The sequence below is a fragment of the Engystomops pustulosus genome, chromosome 10 (assembly GCF_040894005.1).
Source record: "Engystomops pustulosus chromosome 10, aEngPut4.maternal, whole genome shotgun sequence".
NCBI lineage: Eukaryota > Metazoa > Chordata > Amphibia > Anura > Leptodactylidae > Engystomops > Engystomops pustulosus.
In genome coordinates this window covers 94,880,558-94,895,356 of record NC_092420.1, presented here as the reverse complement: position 1 = coordinate 94,895,356, position 14,799 = coordinate 94,880,558, and the positions used below count along the sequence as shown (strand labels likewise).

The 14,799-nt window shown below is 47.4% G+C and overlaps 1 protein-coding gene and 1 long non-coding RNA gene across 5 annotated transcripts in view; one reads left to right on the top strand and one right to left on the bottom strand.

Moving 5' to 3' along the window:
- Positions 1 to 14,799, bottom strand: part of FGGY (FGGY carbohydrate kinase domain containing) — a 356,370-nt gene that overhangs the window by 304,040 nt on the left and 37,531 nt on the right. The gene's annotated exons all lie outside the window — the stretch shown is intronic.
- Positions 11,166 to 11,908, top strand: LOC140104529 (uncharacterized). The gene is made up of 2 exons (XR_011850351.1): positions 11,166 to 11,374; positions 11,651 to 11,908. It is a non-coding gene; the product is annotated as an uncharacterized lncRNA (long non-coding RNA).

Below are 14,799 nucleotides of genomic sequence, written 5' to 3'. Positions count from 1 at the left end.
TTATAGTAGTTATATTCCTGTACATAGGGGGCAGTATTATAGTAGTTATATTCTTGTACATAGGGGGCAGTATTATAGTAGTTATATTCCTGTACATAGGGAGCAGTATTATAGTAGTTATATTCCTGTACATAGGGGGCAGTATTATAGTAGTTATATTCCTGTACATAGGGGGCAGTATTATAGTAGTTATATTCCTGTACATAGGGGGCAGTATTATAGTAGTTATATTCTTGTACATAGGGTGCAGTATTATAGTAGTTATATTCTTGTACATAGGGGGCAGTATTATAGTAGTTATATTCCTGTACATAGGGGGCAGTATTATAGTAGTTATATTCCTGTACATAGGGGGCAGTATTATAGTAGTTATATTCTTGTACATAGGGGGCAGTATTATAGTAGTTATATTCTTGTACATAGGGGGCAGTATTATAGTAGTTATATTCTTGTACATAGGGGGCAGTATTATAGTAGTTATATTCTTGTACATAGGGGGCAGTATTATAGTAGTTATATTCTTGTACATAGGGGGCAGTATTATAGTAGTTATATTCTTGTACATAGGGGACAGTATTATAGTAGTTATATTCTTGTACATAGGGGGCAGTATTATAGTAGTTATATTCTTGTACATAGGGGGCAGTATTATAGTAGTTATATTCTTGTACATAGGGGGCAGTGTTATAGTAGTTATATTCTTGTACATAGGGGGCAGTATTATAGTAGTTATATTCTTGTACATAGGGGACAGTATTATAGTAGTTACATTCTTCTGGTTGTTCCAATGGAATACAGATGGAAATAGTATTTACCACAGTCCATTATGTCGGTATAATAGAATACACACAGAACCACTAGCACACAGTAAATGTAACAGTCTTTGGACTTGTTATAGTCCATTATATTCATTAATCTGATGCTTCCATTAATATTGAATGAGCTGCTATTTATTATAGGGCCGGTGATTTCTGCCTCCCTCAGATCTCGCCATGTATTTTCCTCTGTTACTTTCTATCAGGACGTGAAGCTCATTAAACAGAACTTGTATTTGTTAAGTGTGACTGGTGGAAATCTCCTGAATGCATGGAAGACTCTGATAGAATGTGACTGTGAGAAATACACAGGATGAGACGTGTGGGCGGCACTTTGATATTATATCTGTATGTGACCCCTCACTGATCCTATTCTATAATATTTCTATTGTTCCACATTGTAGAAGACGGCAAAGAATGTGTCAGAATGGGGACATACAAGGGGAAAGATTCTGTTTAGGTCAAAAATAAGAGGCAGAAGAAAGAGACTAATGAAGATGGAATCCTTAGATTTGGCTGCTCTCATGACAAATGACTGATGCAAAGAGTATATCCTTATCAAAGGCAGTTCCTAATTTCATTCCAAATTAGAGAGAATGGGGCACATTTACTTACCCATCCGGAGGAGTTCACAGAAAGTGCATTGTCCGTGTATAATGCCCTGTGTCGCTATTCACTAAGATCGTGTGCCCGATATCCTGCATGTGTCACTTCCCCGCTCAGGTCCCTGGAGTTCACCTTCTTCTTCCTGGTGCATGTAAGTGCATTGTCCGTGTATAATGCGCTGTGCAGGGAGTCACTAAGATCGTGCCCCGATATCCTGCATGTGTCGCTTCCCCGCTCAGGTCCCCAGAGTTCACCTTCTTCTTCCTGGTGCATGTAAGTGCATTGTCCGTGTATAATGCGCTGTGCGGGGAGTCACTAAGATCGTGCCCCGATATCCTGCATGTGTCACTTCCCCGCTCAGGTCCCTGGAGTTCACCTTCTTCTTCCTGGTGCATGTAAGTGCATTGTCCGTGTATAATGTGCTGTGCGGGGAGTCACTAAGATCCTGCGCCCGATATCCTGCATGTGTCGCTTCCCCACTCAGGTCCCCGGAGTTCACCTTCTTCTTCCTGGTGCATGTAATTGCATTGTCCGTGTATAATGCGCTGTGCAGGGAGTCACTAAGATCATGCGCCCGATATCCTGCATGTGTCACTTCCCCGCTCAGGTCCCCGGAGTTCACCTTCTTCTTCCTGGTGCATGTAAGTGCATTGTCCGTGTATAATGCGCTTTGTGCGGGGAGTCACTAAGATCGTGCCCCCGATATCCTGCATGTGTTGCTTCCCCGCTCAGGTCCCAGGAGTTCACCTTCATCTTCCTGGTGCATGTAAGTGCATTGTCTATGTATAATGTGCTGTGCAGGGAGTCACTAAGATCGTGTGCCCGATATCCTGCATGTGTCACTTCCCCGCTCAGGTCCCTGGAGTTCACCTTCTTCTTCCTGGTGCATGTAAGTGCAGTGTCTGTGTATAATGCGCTGTGCGGGGAGTCACTAAGATCGTGCACCCGATATCCTGCATGTGTCACTTCCCCGCTCAGGTCCCCGGAGTTCACCTTCTTCTTCCTGGTGCATGTAAGTGCATTGTCCGTGTATAATGCGCTGTGCAGGGAGTCACTAAGATCGTGCCCCGATATCCTGCATGTGTCACTTCCCCGCTCAGGTCCCTGGAGTTCACCTTCTTCTTCCTGGTGCATGTAAGTGCATTGTCCGTGTATAATGCGCTGTGTGCGGGGAGTCACTAAGATCGTGCCCCCGATATCCTGCATGTGTTGCTTCCCCGCTCAGGTCCCAGGAGTTCACCTTCTTCTTCCTGGTGCATGTAAGTGCATTGTCTATGTATAATGTGCTGTGCAGGGAGTCACTAAGATCGTGTGCCCGATATCCTGCATGTGTCACTTCTCCGCTCAGGTCCCTGGAGTTCACCTTCTTCTTCCTGGTGCATGTAAGTGCAGTGTCTGTGTATAATGCGCTGTGCGGGGAGTCACTAAGATCGTGCACCCGATATCCTGCATGTGTCACTTCCCCGCTCAGGTCCCCGGAGTTCACCTTCTTCTTCCTGGTGCATGTAAGTGCATTGTCCGTGTATAATGCGCTGTGCAGGGAGTCACTAAGATCGTGCCCCGATATCCTGCATGTGTCACTTCCCCGCTCAGGTCCCTGGAGTTCACCTTCTTCTTCCTGGTGCATGTAAGTGCATTGTCCGTGTATAATGCGCTGTGCAGGGAGTCACTAAGATCATGCGCCCGATATCCTGCATGTGTCACTTCCCCGCTCAGGTCCCCGGAGTTCACCTTCTTCTTCCTGGTGCATGTAAGTGCATTGTCCGTGTATAATGCGCTGTGTGCGGGGAGTCACTAAGATCGTGACCCCGATATCCTGCATGTGTTGCTTCCCCGCTCAGGTCCCAGGAGTTCACCTTCTTCTTCCTGGTGCATGTAAGTGCATTGTCTATGTATAATGTGCTGTGCAGGGAGTCACTAAGATCGTGCGCCCGATATCCTGCATGTGTCGCTTCCCCGCTCAGGTCCCTGGAGTTCACCTTCTTCTTCCTGGTGCATGTAAGTGCATTGTCCGTGTATAATGCGCTGTGCGGGGAGTCACTAAGATTGTGCGCCCGATATCCTGCATGTGTCACTTCCCCACTCAGGTCCCCGGAGTTCACCTTCTTCTTCCTGGTGCGTGTAAGTGCATTGTCCGTGTATAATGTGCTGTGCGGGGAGTCACTAAGATCGTGCGCCCGATATCCTGCATGTGTCACTTCCCCGCTCAGGTCCCCGGAGTTCACCTTCTTCTTCCTGGTGCATGTAAGTGCTTGATCTTGCGACACAATTTGAATCTTAAATCCCGCACTCAGTCCAAATCAGTCGGATCGTCCAACGACCCCCCCCCCCTCCTGATTTGTGTCTCATGAAAGCACCGCAGCTACGCCACAAAACGATCACATGCGACACAATCCCAGCGCTGTTAAATACCTGTCAAAGCTGTGCAAATCCTGAAACCAGCAAACAGTCCTTTGAATCTGGGATCCGTGCGATCCGCGACCCTTAGTAAATGAGCCCCAATGTGACAGCTTATAGATTGTAAACAGTGTTATGTACTGGCCCTGCAGAGATCTTCTTAGTAGCAGCAGGACTGTGATGTGTGAAGTGCACCGGAGCTGCGTCCTCACACTGCTGTGCTCCTGTCTGCATTAAACTTTTGAATAGCGCAATCCCTCCAGCTGTAATCCTGCTTCTACTAACACAAATGTATAATCACGCATTTCTCCAAGGACAATGCTGAACAAAGGCTGTAGAGAGCACAGAGCACAGCAGTGTGAGGACACACATTCAGTGCACTTGGATACGGTTCAATCCTGGGATATAAATCCATATTTCACAGTCCTGCTGCTACTAACAAAACACACAAAAGGTCTGATTACACATCTCACCAGGGACAATATCTAACACAATGCTGCCTGCTGGGTCATACCTGCTGACAGGTTCCCTTTGGAATTATCCACTCTTGGACAATTCTTTGGAAAATAATCATCCTCTAATATTTACCAATCCTAAAGTGACCTATCAATAAATGAACGTGGGAACTTTAGTGGCAGACCGGTTGGGGAATGTATCTGGAATGAATTACTATGGGATAGTTCTCCATGGATGGATCCAGTAGAAGGACCAATCCTCCATCTCCCACCAGGGCTCCTGGAAGCCTCTTATATCTGACAGCGGTAAGGCCCCCATTAGTCCTCTAGTTCAACAAAGAAAAGGGGGTCTCCCCAATAAAGTCCATGCTCAAGCAGGCAATTGGAAAGGGATTGTCCTGGGACAGCAAGACGACCCATAAACCCTATATAGTGCCCATGTGTATGTATGATGGCACACAGCCACAGGGATAAGTTCTGGTGCTACAGAGACAAGAACATCAGAACCTTTAGGAGAGACCCCTCATAGCACCCATCCCCTGTTTACCCAATGAACTCAGCAGAAGTTGTTGCCCATTAGTCCCCAAGAATGTGCAAACTCCATGGTCCTGGGCTAAAATCCAGGTCCCTCCACAAGTGATGCAGCTGCAAGGAGTGTCCGAGCTATGAGCACCTGCTGTGGGAAGATGATACGCTCAATAATACCCAGGGAGAAGGCCTAGGGGTGTCTTCCTAGAGAGCGGACATGACCCAGCACCTATTTAATAACCCTCTTATACAGCCCAAGAGCAGTGTCCTGACTCCCAGAGACAAGGAGCCTCCAGGAGGACGGCTTCTTAAAGGGGTTTAGTATAGACATTGATGAGATCAGACACCAGCATTAATGTGCCCGGATGAGCTATCCTTAGGGTAAGCACTTTTAAAAAGAACCTGTTTCCCTATTTTAAAAAAATCTCCTCCAAAGTCAGACAAATATGACTCTTCGCACCTCATTTTCATATGAGATGAGTCAAGTTCAGTAACTGCATGGGTGGTGACACATCTCCCCTCTCCAGAGTGATGCATGGCGTATGATATGTCCTATCTTTTCCCCGTGTCCGGAGATGAATGAGCCATAAGGGCTCCTAGAGGTGTTATCAGAGTCCCTTCATGCTGCAGCTTCACGGGCTGTTACACTGTGCAGTAGCACTTCCTCCTCGCGCTTTGTGCTCATTGCTGCCGACATTACATAAAGTGCAGGGAGGAGAGTTAGGCTGAGACGTGCTGCTGCAGTGTAACAACAGCTTGTGAAGCCAGGGAACAGGGGGCTTCTGTAGTATGCCCATAGCATTTCATACTCATTAGCACAGTCACAGTGCCGGGATCTATGAGTAAGTTCCTGTTTTTTTCTTGATGGATTTTGATGGTAGATTTCCTTTAATATGACACCAGCAGCCTGTTTCCAGGTGCTGTAGAAAGGACGATAGGGGCTTGTGATGTGACACTCGCCCCGCAACCACTAAACTTGACTCATCTTAAAAGATAAGAAGAAACTGATTTAAGGGGAGTTTTTTTGTTTATAGGTAAAAGATGAGATTTCACATAGGAGGAGGACGACATCTCATACCTGAGAGAACAAGTAGTTTAGTAGGGTAAATCCTGGTGACAAGTTCCCTATAAAGGGGTTGGACCAAGTTGGAAAAAGACCATGGGGCTTATTTACTAAGGGTCCGCGGATTGCATTTCCGTAGACACAACATTTTTCGGATTTGCGCCGCTGTGACAGGGATTTAGCAGGGGATAGTGTCGCACGCGATCGGATATTGGCGCAGCGCCGTCGGCTTTCGGGGAGAAACCGGGGGGCGGGCCGTCGGACAATCCAATTGATTCGGACAAACCGCAGGTTTAAGATTCAGATTGTGTCACATCCAATGCACTTACATGAACCAGGAAGAAGAAGGTGAACTCCAGGGACCTGAGCGGGGGAGCGACACATGCAGCATATCGGGCGCAGGATCTTAGTGACTCCCTGCACAGCGCATTATACACGGACAATGCACTTACATGCACCAGAAAGAAGAAGGTGAACTCCGGGGACCTGAGCGGGGAAGCGACACATGCAGGATATCGGGCGCACGATCTCAGTGACTCCCCGCGCAGCACATTATACACGGACAATGCACTTACATGCACCAGAAAGAAGAAGGTGAACTCCGGGGACCTGAGCGGGGAAGCGACACATGCAGGATATCGGGCGCAGGATCTTAGTGACTCCCCGCACAGCACATTATACACGGACAATGCACTTACATGCACCAGGAAGAAGACGGTGAACTCCAGGGACCTGAGCGGGGAAGTGACACATGCAGGATATCGGGGCACGATCTTAGTGACTCCCCGCACAGCACATTATACATGGACAATGCACTTACATGCACCAGGAAGAAGAAGGTGAACTCTGGAGACCTGAGCGGGGAAGCGACACATGCAGGATATCGGGCGCACGATCTTAGTGACTCCCCGCACATGCACATTATACACGGACAATGCACTTACATGCACCAGGAAGAAGAAGGTGAACTCCAGGGACCTGAGCGGGGAAGCGACACATGCAGGATATCGGGTGCAGGATCTTAGTGACTCCCCACACAGCGCATTATACACGGACAATGCACTTACATGCACCAGGAAGAAGAAGGTGAACTCCAGGGACCTGAGCGGGGGAGCGACACATGCAGGATATCGGGCGCAGGATCTTAGTGACTCCCCGCACAGCGCATTATACACGGACAATGCACTTACATGCACCAGGAAGAAGAAGGTGAACTCCAGGGACCTGAGCGGGGAAGCGACACATGCAGGATATCGGGCGCACGATCTTAGTGCCTCCCCACACAGCGCATTATACACGGACAATGCACTTACACGCACCAGGAAGAAGAAGGTGAACTCCAGGGACCTGAGCGGGGGAGCGACACATGCAGGATATCGGGCGCAGGATCTTAGTGACTCCCCGCACAGCACATTATACACGGACAATGCACTTACATGCACCAGGAAGAAGACGGTGAACTCCAGGGACCTGAGCGGGGAAGTGACACATGCAGGATATCGGGGCACGATCTTAGTGACTCCCCGCACAGCACATTATACATGGACAATGCACTTACATGCACCAGGAAGAAGAAGGTGAACTCTGGAGACCTGAGCGGGGAAGCGACACATGCAGGATATCGGGCGCACGATCTTAGTGACTCCCCGCACAGCGCATTATACACGGACAATGCACTTACATGCACCAGGAAGAAGAAGGTGAACTCCAGGGACCTGAGCGGGGAAGCGACACATGCAGGATATCGGGTGCAGGATCTTAGTGACTCCCCGCACAGCGCATTATACACGGACAATGCACTTACATGCACCAGGAGAAAGAAGGTGAACTCCGGGACCTGAGCGGGGAAGCAACACATGCAGGATATCGGGTGCAGGATCTTAGTGACTCCCCGCACAGCGCATTATACACGGACAATGCACTTACATGCACCAGGAAGAAGAAGGTGAACTCCGGGGACCTGAGCAAGGGGAGCGACACATGCAGGATATCGGGTGCACGATCTTAGTGACTCCCTGCACAGCGCATTATACACGGACAATGCACTTACATGCACCTGGAAGAAGAAGGTGAACTCCGGGGACCTGAGCGGGGAAGCGACACATGCAGGATATCGGGCGCACGATCTTAGAGACTCCCCGCACAGCACATTATACACGGACAATGCACTTACATGCACCAGGAAGAAGAAGGTGAACTCCAGGGACCTGAGCGGGGGAGCGACACATGCAGGATATCGGGTGCAGGATCTTAGTGACTCCCCGCACAGCGCATTATACACGGACAATGCACTTACATGCACCAGGAAGAAGAAGGTGAACTCCGGGGACCTCAGCGAGGAAGCGACACATGTAGGATATCGGGTGCACGATCTTAGTGACTCCCTGCACAGCGCATTATACACGGACAATGCACTTACATGCACCAGGAAGAAGAAGGTGAACTCCGGGGACCTGAGTGGGGAAGTGACACATGCAGGATATCGGGCGCACGATCTTAGTGACTCCCAACAGAGTGCATTATACACAGACAATACACTTACATGCACCAGGAAGAAGAAGGTGAACTCTGGGGACCTGAGCGGGGAAGTGACACATGCAGGATATCGGGCGCACGATCTTAGTGACTCCCAACACAGTGCATTATACACAGACAATACACTTACATGCACCAGGAAGAAGAAGGTGAACTCCGGGGACCTGAGTGGGGAAGTGACACATGCAGGATATCGGGCTCAGGATCTTAGTGACTCCCCACACAGCGCATTATACACGGACAATGCACTTACATGCACCAGGAAGAAGAAGGTGAACTCCGGGGACCTGAGCGGGGAGAGACACATGCAGGATATCAGGCGCACGATCTTAGTGACTCCCCACACAGCACATTATACACGGACAATGCACTTTCATGCACCAGGAAGAAGAAGGTGAACTCCGGGGACCCGAGCAGGGAAGCGACACATGCAGGATATCGGGGGCAGGATCTTAGTGACTCCCCGCACAGCGCATTACACATGGACAATGCACTTACATGCACCAGGAAGAAGAAGGTGAACTCCGTGGACCTGAGCGAGGAAGCGACACATGCAGGATATCGGGTGCACGATCTTAGTGACTCCCTGCACAGCGCATTATACACGGACAATGCACTTACATGCACCAGGAAGAAGAAGGTGAACTCCAGGGACCTGAGCGGGGAAGCCACACATGCAGGATATAGGCCGCACAGTCTTAGTGAATCGCGGCACAGGGCATTCCGCTTGGACAATGCACATCCGCGAACGCTCCAGGGACAGGTAAGTAAATGTGCCCCCATGTGACCAATATGTTCCCACTGAGAAAAAGGGGTCGTTTCCTAATCCAAATAGAGTGACAGGGTCAGTAAAGGATAGACCCCGGCACCGGCTGTCCCATAGACAACATGGCGGTGCCCTATACACTGCTCCACTAGGACATGGGGAAGGGACGACCTTATCGGAGCACAGCAGGTCGTGCTGATTCACATAATATCATGGCGCAGGTGACCTGGGGCTGAGTCATTTCAGAGACCCTTCCTTCCCAGCTTCTTGCTCTTCTCTGAAGGGACAGTTGAGCCCGGTCTGAAATGTCACACATTCTGTCACTGCGCAGACCTATAAAGCCGCCCGGCGTGTCCCTTCTCAGCGCGGGTCATGTGACACCGGCCACTCTTGGCTCCTCCATCCCCTTAGCTTGTTGTCCTTGTCTGTTTTATTTGGCCCAGCTGCTTCGTGTGATATTCCTGTGACCACAGCGGACTGGACATTGAGGGAAGGAGGGAGGGGGGGATGAGGAGGGGGGGGGATTCCAAGCCAAGCGGGGACGGACACACCTTCTGTTCTCTAGGAAAAGCCAGAATAAACACAGATTGGGGAAAACATATGGGAAAATCTACCCACAAAGAAAAAAACCCACCAAATATAAACACTTCTGTGTTATCACGTTCCCACTGCAGATCAAGGGAACCTGTCAGCAGGATTTGGCCCCACAGCCTAGGTTATGTATGTTCCCTGGAGAGATGTGTAATCAGACCTTTGTGTATGTTGTTAGTAGCAGCAGGACTGTGATATATGGATTCATATTCCAAGATTGTAGCTTCACCAAGTGCACTGGGGACATGTCCTCACACTGCTGTGATCTCTGCAGCTAGTCTTTGGTACTATCCCTGGAGAGATGTATAATATTATATGTGAGGGCATAATCCCAAGGGCAATTGGAAAAGCTACAATCCAGGAATATAAATCCTAATATCCACAGTCCTGCTGCTACTAACAACATACACAAAGGTCTGTTCACACATCTCTCCAGGGACAATACATAGCACTGGCTGCAGTCTGGACGATAAACAATGACAGATTCCCTATGAAGGGACTTTTTATACCACAATGTAAAGATTTAGGGAGCTATTACTTTATAATTGTAACCTTAGCCAAAAATTTATTTGGTCTCTGTGAGAATTGGATTTTAAAAATGTTGGGTTGTCATAAGAATCAGGATTAACAATCAATCTTAATTACAGATGCCAGTTACAGCTGTTTATTTTAGCTTAGGACTAAAGTACAGTAAATGACCAACATCCAGAGGTCAGTTTGTAACTAGGGGTCGTCTGCAAGTCGGGTGTTCTTAAGTAGGGTACCGCCTGTATAAATATATACACTCATACATATCTTTCTCTATATATACACTTTACATGAGGGAAACCTGATCCTAGGTAGCAAACTGTATACTAGGTGTCAAATACAGTCCATGCTGACTAAGCTTATGTAGTATCAAGTGACCCCAGAGAGCTGGTGCCAAAACCGGACATAGAAATTCTGTTCACACTGCCCTGTGCAAGGCAGGAATTGGGCCAAATATTGGGAGAGAAGATTATACATAGCTGAGAGAGGCTCCATATGCAGGATTATAATAGGTTTCTCTTCTGGTCACTGCTGACTATAATGTGTCACTCATAACAGTCCTGGTCTCTTCGTATGGTGTAGGGGCTCCTGATCGCCCCCTTAGACTCTAGGACCCCAGTGACACTACCTCGTCTGCGCCTCATCCCATCTGCAGTGCTGCTTCCAAATAGCACAAAGATCTGCAAGTGCCCAAACAGGAATACAAACCTGCAGCTGACCGACCCTATAAACTCACAGTGCAGGTCCATTGGTTTCTACTAATGTTCCTAGAGCCATATGATACCATATATCCACAGGACAGGTCATAAATACTTGACAGATGTGGGCCACCCCTGTGCCCCGAATCCTGTCCCACAACCACCTCTATATTCTATGAGAATCTACGAGTCTACAAGAACCAAAAATAGCCACTTCTATACGTTCTATATGTGAGCCATTAGGTTCCTAAGTGTTGGTGATCACATGGCAATTCACTGGCCTCAATAGTCACAGGACGAAGAAAAGTGACATCACATTACTGGTCATGTGACTGCAACACTTCTGGTTCATTGCTGTAAACAGGAAGTCCATGAAACAGGAAAAGAGAAAGGTAGGTACATTCTATTGTTTTACATTGCCCTATAACACTGAGAGACCCCTTTACTAATGTCACTTATCCCCATTTATATTATATACCACAATTTCATGGAGACCGATAATTATTATGTTTTATTATCCACCCCATCAGTAAGTGTGTTATTTCTGTACATTAACCCCTTATGGTGCCTCCTCGGAGCTCAGCTATCTCATCTGCGCATCTTTACAGGGAGCAAGTTGTGACTTGTCTCTGGAGGATCTAAACTTCTCTCCTACATTGTGATTACAGATTTGTAGGAGGCTAAAGCCCTTCTTCCCAGAAGTGATCCCAGCGCCGATCCTGGCTCACCAGGTTGTTGGATAACAGGGTCACGTGATGTCTACAAACTGAGCTGGTGCAACTCTGTGAAACACGTCTGCAAGTTCCCACCCCATGTACAGAAGAGATCCCGGGGCTCAGTATCCAGCTTATTACTAGAGTGTGGATACAATGTGATACAATGTAACAAGTCACTGAATACAGGACATGAAACACTTTGTCACATGATGTTGCTCCTTGGGATTTTCCTTTCCTCTTCTTCTGTATTTGTAAATAAGATAGTGAAGATACAATGACTTATAAATAGAAAGCGCTGAGCAGGTTGAGACGTGTCTGGAATCTACAGCCCGGGAAGTGGCCTCCTTCACACACATCAGTTCATTGACCCCGGGTTTTTGGCTTGTGATGGGTGGGAATATGAGAAGAATCTGACATTAGGTACATAGATCTGGTCATAATTGTCCTAATATCGCTTTACAGACACAGGTGTGACAAAACTTGGGGACAAAATTAGGGGTACGGCTGTAGGGAGTGCGAATGGAGCAGTCACACCGGGGGCTAAGACCATGTAAGAAGACATCAGTATAATCTGGTATTTGGGACAATACTAAAAAGTAATTCTGGTCATTCTCTCCCTTGGATGAACCTGATGGACATACAGTGAGGGGAGTAGCAGGGGTGGGACTACAGGGGCACTTGCTCAAGACCACCTTTAAGTTCAGTGTTTCCCTGGGTTTTCAGTCCAAATTCTCTTAAACATTGAGACACTGTATGGCAAAACAGATCCTTACCCTGTTCAGTGCTGAAAAGGGATAAAACAATTACCCATGGAGATTCTCCACATTCTCCTGTCCTCTCCTGCATTTGTCTTTCAGGGGGGACTGGAATGAGTTTGTGATGTTGTAAAGATGAAATATTCTAGAGTTGGAATAACTTCTCTATCAGCTATGGGTGATGGGGGTCACCCCTTTGGCCTTCGTGTTGACAACCGGAGGATGAAAAACGGCACAACATTTATACAAAGTCAGTGAAAGTCAAAAGTCACTGCCAGTTACATCAGGCAAATTAGCACCAAATCAACCAATAACTTGGTCATCTGATCGGTGTCTTTTACAATGATCTCATTTACATTTTTATTCAGTCCCTTCGAATTTATACAATTTAATTTTATGAAATAAGGAAACTTTATCACATAGGACCACCCAACCTTGACATTTAGGAAATTGTGTGTTCTCAAATTTTGATCCCCATTGCATGTTATAAGGAGTAACTTAATCCACAATGATCATCTCATTACAGAGGAATTCAGCAGCCAGATTATGGCGCTCAGGTAATTGCCACAATAACAGGTCCAAACATGAAGCCTTCAAGTGACTCTGCGAAGCGCCATATTCCATATCAAAGGGGCAACTAAATGGGACATGCTGCCAATGGGAGGAGAATATGACTGGAAGGCCCATTTGTGTCTGTGTATACCTATTATAACGTCTTACTCGTGACTTACAGCCATTAGGATAGACATGAGACCTATAATCTATCCTGCACTACAGAACGGCCTGTACAGGAGCCAGGTTCTGTATAGGATTATGCAGGGTCCTGTATATAGATACAATGAGAGGCTTATTGGCCTTCGCTGTGGAACGTGCCACTGGTTTATAAAATCTGAGCGATAATAAATCAAGATGACCCGGACAAAGTCCTGTTTGTAGAACACAGTGTCACACCCTCCCAGCACCTCACCCGAAATAAACATTGGAGCGGGAGGGGCCGGGATTTTAAGTTTCCATCACCTGAGCTGTAATCTCCCCTCCCAGCCCGGTCCTGGGTGACTCCTGGGTGTCACAAACTTTCTAAGAATGTTAATATGCGGGGAAGATCTGTGTGTAGCCATGTAAAGGATGCATGTACATTGAGGTCAGCAGAATTTTTAAGCTGGGGGGGGGGCGGGGAGAACATGACAGAGCACTTTCCAGTAACATTCATGTTAAATGGCAATTGAAGGGGTCTCTGCTTTTAACAATCTCTTAAGGTCAGAAGGGTTCCCCTTCAATGAGGCCGAGACCTCCAAAAAAATCAGCTGTAATCTATGATGACACATATGCAATTCTCCCACAGCGCCTCCACAGGGGAAATGAAGCATTGCCACTCCATTAATAGGGACCTAAACTATGAGCCATCTATTATAGGTGATAAATATGTAAGTGGCACATCAAGCACCTACCAATGGAGCTGGATGCAGATATCTCCCCCTGCAGTGAGATCGGACGGCCACTAAACTATGGGGGGAGCGGTCTACTCCCAGCTTAATCTGTAATGTAGCGTCTGATCGGTGGGTGCCAGGAGCTGCTCTCTGCAATCATCTATTAATGATCTTTTTAATTAAACGTTAAGAGTCAGAAAACTCGATAAATGAAAACCCACTTTCAATAAACCATTAAATGATATCAGGAACCTGAAGTGTGGGTGTCACCCAATGCCTTATATCAGGGCTAGAAACAGTATCAGCACCCGGAGACCTGGGACGATACATAGTATCCATAGTAGTATGTGGGGAGACTGGTGTAATATTAAAGGGGTTGCCCCAGAACACAAGCCAGGCCTCTATGTCACGTGACTACTACCTGAATTTCTGGCTCTCCATCCCGGGATGATAAGACGGGTCCGGTCCGGTGACTGTAAATTCATGTGACATGAGTGTAACGTACATTACACCAAGTGCAGGGGAGTCATCCCATAATTAGAGGAGGAGACATTATCAGTTCCACATTCTGCGCATAACTGTGAAGAGTAATCCTGAATATTCATACATGAGGTTGTCACCGCAGGAATCTTAAAGGGGATGTCGTAAATAAATGAAGCCGTCAAGCACAAAGCCCCTAACATTTATCTCCTTTGAGGTGGAGGAGTAAGAAAAATGTGTAACTAGAAAACTTTGTGATGTGGAGGCCCTTCAGTCACATGACAGTAGCCGAGCAGGTCCTGCATCCAGGACAGTTAGAGGAGGGCTGTGATCCTCTAGGTAAGTGTTTATAGTTTTGAAGTCCATTTTTATAGCAGGTCCAGTCTTTTTGGCATGTGCATTTTTTATGGAAAGAAAGGCATAGGCGGGGAACACCCTA